The following is a 7,420-nucleotide window of genomic DNA, read 5'->3' as shown; positions in this document are numbered from 1 at the left end:
GCTGTCTCTTGCTTAAAACTCTGTTGCCCCATTGCCTACAAGATAAAGTCTGCACCGTTCTCAACTCCAGTTGTACACTGCAATCTCCTAAGGAGCTTTTAAAATCTATAGATGTCAGAATCCCAATACCCAGAGAGTCAGAATTAAATGGTCTGGTGTGAGGCTCAGAATGGCTATTTTTTAAGAGCTCCCCAGGTGATTCTGATGTGCAGCTATGTATGAGAATCACTGTCACGAGCCACAGGAGCTGTCAATGATTTGCCCGCTGCTTGCATCTCCAGTTTCTCTCTCAACCTCATCCCACTCACAGTCCACAGCTTGTCCTTCAGCAATGTTGCAAGAGTGATAAATTCTCGAATATGTCAATCTATTCCAAGCCCCTCCACCCCTCCACCTTTCACTTATGCTGCTCTGTGGCTGCATTGCTCACCTTTCCTCCTCACTGTTGCCTGACTTTGGCCTCCATGCCATCAGGTACTTCTCCATATCTTAGAGCATCTATCACTTCACTGCACTTGTTGTTTACCTACCTATCTTCCCCTGTAAGAAATAACTCCCTGAGTTGAGGGATCAGGTCTAATTTCATTCCTAGTGTTATCCCAGAACCTTACACCTAGAACAGAAGTTCCCAACTGTAGTACTATTAATATTTCAGAGTAAGTAATCCTCTGTAGTAATAGGCTGATCTACACACTCTGGGAAGGTTAGCAGCATCCCTGGTCTCTATGCTCTAGATGCTAGTAGTATTCCTCTTTCCACTTGCGCTAATCAAAAATGTGTTCTCTGAGTGGAAGTAGGGGGCATTATCAGCTGTGGATGAGGACAGCTGAGATGCTAACGCTGACGGGAGGAAGGAAGCCATTGAAGGTATGGCAAACTTCTACATTCATGGTCCCTGTGAGTCAAGCCTCCCATCTGTTCATACCTGTGTAGTCCCCTCCCATTCTGACTCAGGGATTGACCACATGACTTGCTTTGGCCAACAGTCATCAACAAGCATGGTGCCCAGGCCGCTTATAAAGTGCTTGCTGCACTGGGGATTGCGCTCTTGGAATTTAGATACTATGTATGAGGCTCAGGGTAGCGTCCTTTAGAATGACCAACGACAGGGAAAGAGAAGTACCCAGATGATTAAGAAAAAGAAGCCCAGCTCTCAGCTTACCTATCACAAGAATATGCCCAGGTGAGACCAGAGTCAGAGGCTCCCAGACAAACCACAGAATCATGAGACATAATGAATCATGGTTTTAAGCCACTAAATTGTGGGGTGGCTTATTATGTAGCAATACGGAACGTGGAGGTTATTGTAAAAGTCCAGGGGAAGAAACTGAGAGTCTGAGCTAGGGTAGCGTTAGTGGGAATGAGCAGCTTTGTGGGAGTTAGTTTGCTTGTATGTTCTTTGCTAGGCAATCTATTACGTTTCCTGAAGGATTTGAACTTATAAATCCTTGACAATTTATACTTGGACATCTCTTTAAGGATTCAAAAACCCTTATATATCTTAGTAGGTTTTAAATCAGTTGTGCACCATGCATTGGGCACTTTGCAAGCATATTTCATTGAACTCTCAATAACAACATTACGAGGCAAGGCACGGTATCATCCCATTTCATAGATGGAAGGGCCAAGGCTCACAAAGTTAAGAACTTGGTTCCCATCAAATTATCTAGTAAATGATGGAACCAGGATCGAGAGTGAGCTTCATGTGACCCCCAAGACATTACTTTTAAACACTCTACTACATTTTTCAAAAAAGCCTTTTGTGGACTTTAAGATCTTCTTTATTGGATCTCGGTGGCAGGAAAGAAAAGCAGTGTACCATTTCTTCATTTTCAACAACTTCCTTTCCTGGTACATCCATGGTACATCTTCCCGTCCTGAACAATGAAAGCTACAGAAGAATAAGTGTGGACATGAACTTCCAGCCTACCTTAGCAACCACAACAGATTATTTGCTGTTAATCAACCCTTCATTTCTCTTCCCTTTGTCCAAATCTAAGGGAATTCTCCCTTTGCCAGCTGACCGTAGGGTTTTTTGTGAAGCATCATCAGGACCTTGGTTAGAGAGAACGTCAATGTACAAGGACAGAAGCCAGAGATGTGCTTGTACTGAAGGCAAGGATTTAAGGGAGAGAATGGATGGGCTCCAAGAAGGGACAAGTTCACTATGAAGGTTATACATTCCTTTGGTGGTTCTATTCACAACCTTCCTGAATGTTGCTCATACCATCTGAAGCCACGTAACCGAGGATTATAAACTTTCTTGAGGAACAACTCAAGAAAACTAAACTTTTCCCCAAGCTTGGAAAAATACAGAAATATGCTTAGTCACCCTAATAGTTTCTGCAGCCGTGGGAGCCTTTGTTGAAATTCGTTCCTCCCCACCACCAAAAGCAGTGCTAGGAAATTCCACCTGAGAAGCTACTGTTTATTAGCCATCATTTGAAACTTGGATTTTGGGATTCCAAACTAAATTAACAGCAGCCTGCAGTCTTGACTGCTTCCAGAGACAAAGTTGCGTAAAATGTCTGTCTAGTCATCTGGTCTAAAAATTTCTTATCATGTTTAAATTTCCTACTGCCATACTGACATTAGTAGTGTCCATTTGGATTTGCTGAATGAGAAGTAGTCGTGTGTCCATTTGTTTCCTCCAAATTTTAGTTACACCACTGGCTCAAATTAAGAGCCTATTTCATCAAGGTGAGCGAGAGCTAGCATTTTTTTGACAGTGCGACATACGGTATAGTCGAGTGCTGATTAACTGACTGTATACACCTACGTTGATAGTTCTCTGGAAAATAAAAAAAATAAATAAATTGTATCTAGGCCACTATAGACCGGGACAGAATTTTTCTTTACTATTTAATCTGGCAGATGACCAGCAGGGGGCACTGATCAAACATCACTGCTTCTAAAATCAGAAGCCTTATTCACTGAATAGTTTTTCACTGCTATTAGGTTTTATTTTTTTCTCTTCAAGCCATTTTCTAAGTGGAAGCAAAATTTTTAAAATGATGTGTACATAGGCCTTGGTAAATGGTTTCTGAATTTAAAATAATCATTTTCAACACAACTTCAAACTGAATTTTACACCAGGACTATCCAATTCAATAGCCATTTGCCAAGGGCGGCTACTGAGTACATGAAACATGGTTATTTTTAATCGACATGTACTGTTAAGTATAAAACACAGATTTTGAAGACTTAGTACCAAAAATTAATGTTATAATGTTGCTTTCCTTCAGTGTTTCTCATCTCTGATGAACAGAGAAATTACAAGCCCCAAATGGTATAGTGGCATTATGGAAATTACCTGAAAACTTTTAAAAAGCCTAAGGCAACCTCAGAGCTTTTGTCGTCACTCTGGGAGAGAGTCTTGAACTCAGACGAGGACTCTGAACCCAACAGTGTGTAACAACAAACAGGAAAGATCTGTTTGATTAAAACAAAAAAATGGTGTTCTTGCTGAAATGATAAGGTTTTGGAACCATAGCTTCATGTTACAGAAAAATTTGCTAAGCCTCTACTTTATGCCAGAGGCTTTCACATAATTACCTCATTTAATTCTCACAAAAGTTCAGCAAGAGTCAATTATTCCCATGCTATAGATGAGTAATTGAGACCTAGAGAAATTAAGCAGCTTTGCTGAGACCACACAGCTGGTAAGTGGCAGAGTGACCCTGGAACCTGGATTCGTTCATTCTAGATGTCACTAGCAGATGAACAGTCTGGGTCTGGGGTTGGTGACTGGCTGGCAATCAGTGAGTGGGCTCTCAGGTGGTCATTAGCTGTTTCAATGAAAAAGCAGGGAGCTGATGGCTTGGTAGCAGGGACATCGCATTGGGACAGCCATGGGATGCAGCTGCTGTGCTCAGAAAGAGAGCACACACGTAACAGAAAACAGCCTCTTCTTTTGTGATCTTAATAAGATGAATGTTTCATTATTCTCACCTCTGGTTGGGACCTATTTTCAGCAACAAAATATCTGCTTTAGAACTATAAATATTCTGCTGATTAGACAAACTGGGTTCATTAGAAAAGATCAAGCCAAAAAGAAAAGTTAGAGAGAAAGCAGAATTTATCAGCATGGTTCAGACACTTGGGCTTACCGCAGTGTCATTTTCTCCCCAACTGGATTCCGGAGAACAGCAAAGCTATCTCTTTTGTCATCACCCCTACTGTTATCTAGTGTGGAAACCAGGGAAGTGTCACCGTAATTGTGCTCATGGCATCTTTGTAATTTTCTAGGCTTTAAATGAGCCAGCCTTAAAACAGTGCAGATCAAGCTGGTTTAGACAAAGTGAAACTCATCCTGCCAAGAAGAAGTAATGGCCTGGTAAAGGCTGAGGTGATCGAAATAGCTAATATTTATTGAGCACTGACAAGCTGACAAACGGTCATAACACACTATTTCACTTAATCCTAATTCATCTTAAGAAAGCAACATAGAAAAACTTCTGCACAGCAAAGGAAACCATCAACAAGAGAAAAAGGCAATCTACTGAATAGGAGGAGATACTTGCAAATGATAATATCTGATAATGGGCTAATATCCAAAATATATAAAGAACTCACACAACTCAATTACAATAACAACAACAAAAAACAGATTAAAAAATGGGCAGAGCATCTGAGTAGACCTTTTTCCAAAGACCTACAAATGGCCAATAGACATATGGAAAGATGCCCGACACTGCTGATCATTAGGGAAACACAAACCCAAAACACAGTGAGGTAGCATCTCAGATCTGTCACAATGGCTAGAATCAAAAAGACAAGAAATGACAAGTGCTGGTGAGGATGTTGAGAAAAAAAAAAAGCCCCATTCACGGTTGGTGGGAATGTAAACCGGCACAGCCACGATGGAAAATGGTATGCAGGTCCATTAAAAAATTTAAAAAACTACCATATGATCCAGCTATTCGATTTCTGGGTATTTCTTCAAAGAAAATGCAAACACTTGTTTACCCAAGATATGTAAACAACCTAAGTGTCTACCAAAGGATGAATGGATAAAGAAGATGTGGTATGTGTACACACACACACACACTACAGTATGACTCATCCATTTAAAAAAAGGAAATCCTGCCATTTGTGACAACAGGGATAGACCTAGAGGGTATTATGCTAACTGAAATAAGACAGAGAAAGACCAATTATACTCCATGATTTCAGTCATGTGGAATCTAAAAAAACAAACAAAGACCATAAACAAAAGAGCAAACAACAAACAGTTACAGAGAATGGATGGGTGGTTATCAGAGGGGAAGGGTCTGGGGATTGGGGGGAAAAGGGGGAAGGAGGGGCAATTATATAGTGATGAATGGGAATTAGAATTACTGTGGTGATCACTTTATAGTGTATAAAAACACTGAATTATTATGTTGCATACCTGAAACTAATATAATGTTATTTACCAATTTTTACCTCAACTGAAAAAAAAAAAAGAGAGAGAGAGAGAAAGTGAGCAGCATATAATTAGCCCTGTTCTACTGAAAATAACACAGGCTGAGAAAGTTTAAGGCTGTTCAAACTTACAGAACTCTCCAGAGTTAGGATTTCAATCATTGAGTCACCATGACACTATCCTGTGTTCCTTAGAGAATGTCTTACTATCATGAAAAAAGTTACATTTTCTTTCTCTGGCCCATTTCTTGAAAATAATGCAAAAATCTATATTGAAGGCACTTGCAATGCACTGGATGCTTTTATCTATTTTCATTCTCTTACTAACAAAAAATTGATACCAAATGTAACTCCATGTATTTATGAAGGCAGTTCCTTCCTGCTCACCTCATTTTGCTGTTTGCTTTTACTGGAAGAAAGGAATAACTGAGAGCAACCTTTACTGCTGTAATTGGATTTTTGCCATCAGGTATGGCTTGGTACAATTGTATCCTAGAAGAAATAATATACATTTTGGGTTTAGTTTTATAGAATCTATTTTCTGTAACCTTAAAGGTCTTAAATTTTATCTAGGAATGCATTATATTCAATACTTTCAACTTGCTTGTAACCCGCTAGGGGGAAAAAAAAAGGCTAATTTAAGAAGATCTTTCTAATCTTGTCTTCCAACCTTCACAGTGAACATACCCACCTGAAATTTACATTTTCAGTAATCGTGAACTTTGCATAAAACTTCTAAAAATGCTCTTATCTACAAACTGCAGGAACCTGAAGGATAATTTGGTCTCCAAAATCATTACTGAAGCACTTTGGGGTCCTTTGTGTTGTGTAAAGATTTTGTCATTTCTTTTAATATACAGTTTTTAAAAATCTTTGTTTAAGGCTTGAAATGTCACGCAGATGGGCTTAGATGAAAAGTTAAGGTTTGGGGTAACCATTAATATTATTATTTTATTATTAACAGCTTGGAGCTTGCATTTTAAGGAAAACTATTGAGTAGGTCACAGTTGCAGCATTAAGAGCTCCAACTCTGTTGGAGCAGCAAAGAGGCTCTTAAATGAGAGTTTGAGAGCTGAAACAAGGAAGGGTCATAAGGCATTTTCCAGGTGGCCTACTGCTTTCTAGTGAAAATTCCTAACTGGAAATTTAACAGAGTTATCTGGGGCCTTATAAAATTATACTGTGCCCCACTGTTAGAAATGGCCGAAAACAGAAAATGCAATTCAAGATAGCAATTCTGAATACACTTTTTCAGGAAAACCTAAATTCTTTAAAAAGGGAGTGACAGATAATCCCCAGAAGGAATTACAGTAGATTATTCTAGTAATAGCGGTACTTCTATTACTAGGTATCAAACAATAATTCTGTGGGTTTGTATTATCTGTCTCAAGAGTTTGAAGGAAAAAAAAAAAAAAAGCCTATTTTCTTTTCTTTTCTGAATTGTCCAGCCCTGACCGATCTCCTCAGAGTCAGACTTGAAGGACCTACTTGTTACTTGACATATCCATGTGTCTAAAACAGTGCTTTCCAAATTTTAATCTGCACATGTATCACCTGAGCATATACAGTCAAAATGCAGATTCTGATTTAACTGGACTGGAACTGAATCTGGGATTCAGCATTTCTAACAAGCTCCCATGATGTCCATGCTGCTAGTCAGTAAACTGCCCTTCATGTAGGAAGGTGGGGTAGCCCTGCCACATCCAGCTTCACTATGTCTTTGGTCTCATTCAGTCCATCTGCAATTTGCTATTTGTCTTTCTCTGACTTACTTTACTTAGCATAATGCTCTCAAGGTCCATCCACATTGTTGCAAGTGGCAGGATTTCACTCTTTTTAATGGCTGAATAATATTCCATCATGTATATGTGTGTGTATATAAAATATAATATAATATATAATCACATTTCTTTATCCATTCATCTACTGATGGACACTTGGGACACTTAAACTGCTCCCAGGCTTTGGCTACCATAAATAACGCTGCAAAAACATCTCTCTTTGATTCTAGCTC

The sequence above is a fragment of the Ursus maritimus genome, unplaced genomic scaffold, assembly GCF_017311325.1.
Source record: "Ursus maritimus isolate PB19 unplaced genomic scaffold, ASM1731132v1 scaffold_14, whole genome shotgun sequence".
Lineage (NCBI taxonomy): Eukaryota > Metazoa > Chordata > Mammalia > Carnivora > Ursidae > Ursus > Ursus maritimus.
The sequence above is the reverse complement of the archived record's forward strand: the minus strand, read 5'-3'. Positions refer to the sequence as shown.